This window comes from Galeopterus variegatus, unplaced genomic scaffold (genome assembly GCF_000696425.1).
Source record: "Galeopterus variegatus unplaced genomic scaffold, G_variegatus-3.0.2 Scaffold3807, whole genome shotgun sequence".
NCBI lineage: Eukaryota > Metazoa > Chordata > Mammalia > Dermoptera > Cynocephalidae > Galeopterus > Galeopterus variegatus.
Genome location: NW_007729918.1, coordinates 30,496 through 32,100, shown reverse-complemented (window position 1 = coordinate 32,100; position 1,605 = coordinate 30,496).

Sequence of the window (1,605 nt, the reverse complement as noted above, 5' to 3'; positions counted from 1 at the left end):
CAGCACCTGCACGTGGAGATTGAGAACACAGGAGGCAGCCTATGTAATTTCACTGTCCAACCACACTCAGCAAAAAGGATATTATCCCATCAATGACCTCCCATTTAGCGTTTAGAAGTGCTAGAGAGCACCCAGAATGTATTTGAACATATTTGATGCATGTGATGGAATTTAACCAATGACTATGCTGTAAAAGAGACCCACTGAACATGTGCAAGACTAGGTTACCTAACTGGGAACCACGCCTCTTAGTTGAATATTCATTAGATAGCATGAATATGCATCAGGTAGCACAACTATAAAAGTTGAATCCAGGAAGAAGGCAGGGCTGCTGCTCACTGTCTTTGGGGCCGGCCTGCACTTTGCCTGTGAGTTGTGTATGCTTTACTTTTTGTTACACTTGCCTTCAGCAGGCTGTGTGCTCACTCTCTTGAACCAGCCTGCACTTCGTACTCAATTTTAAATTTGTATTTCTTACTTTTGTATTAAACTTGCTGCAGAGGCTGCTCAGTCTCTGCAGGTAGGCCCCACTTTCCCTGTGAAGTCTAATTTCTTATTTTCTGTAATAAACCTGTTCTCACTTTCTACTGTGGCTCTGCTCTTGAATTCTTTCCTGTGGCAGAGTCAAGAACCTGGTAGAGGATGCAGTGTGTTGAGGCTGGCTATGGGGCCGCCCCAGACCCTCTTTTCTGGTATCAAGGTGACTAACACAAGTACACGTGAGTTTATTTCTGAACACCCCATTGTATTCCATTGGTCTGTTTTTGGTCTCGCCTTGTGCCCTACCCAATTGTCTTAATAAGCACGGTTTCATAATAAAGTTTTATATCTGGCAGTCACCTTTTCCAACTCTTTTCTTTTTTAGGATTGCCTTGGCCCTTTGAACTTCTGTCTAAATTATAAATTTACATTTTTAAATCATTTATTCAGTTGTCTGACATATTTACTCTTTCCAGTATTTTCTTCTTGTTTTCTATTTTTATTTTTTATAAATTCTTTGCTGCATAATTTTGGATCATTTAATATCTGTCTCTAGGAATTCCTTCAGTGAGCATCTACTGGATATTTTTTGTTTTTCTGAAAATGTCTTTATTCCATTTTTAGTTTAAAGAACATTATCACTTATTTATAATTCTAAGTTAGAAGTACTTTCTTTGTAAATTTAAAAGGCACATTTCATTGTCTTTTGTCATCCGTAATTTCTGTTGGAAAACAGCTGTCATACTTTTTTTTTTTTGATACTTTTGGAGGTTATGTGTCTTTTTAAGAATTTTTTTTTTTTTTTGTCTTTTTTGCTTGTTTGGTTTTAGATTTCAGGGGTTTTATTAGGCTGTGCCTACATATGGCATTCTTTGTATTTATCCTGAGAGGCAGCCATAAGACTTTTTTTTAAAAAATTGATTTGCATATTAATAGGCACAGAGCTGACTGTGGCAATCAGATCAATACTATCAGTATGCCCACCACCTCAAACTACAATTATTCCCTGTGTCCCCCATCCAACCTCTTCTCAGCCCCCCTCTCCCTTCCCCCCTCACACCCAGCAACGCTAGATTGTTCTCTCCCTCTGCAAGTCCAACACACCACTGTGGTCTTTCTTTCCTT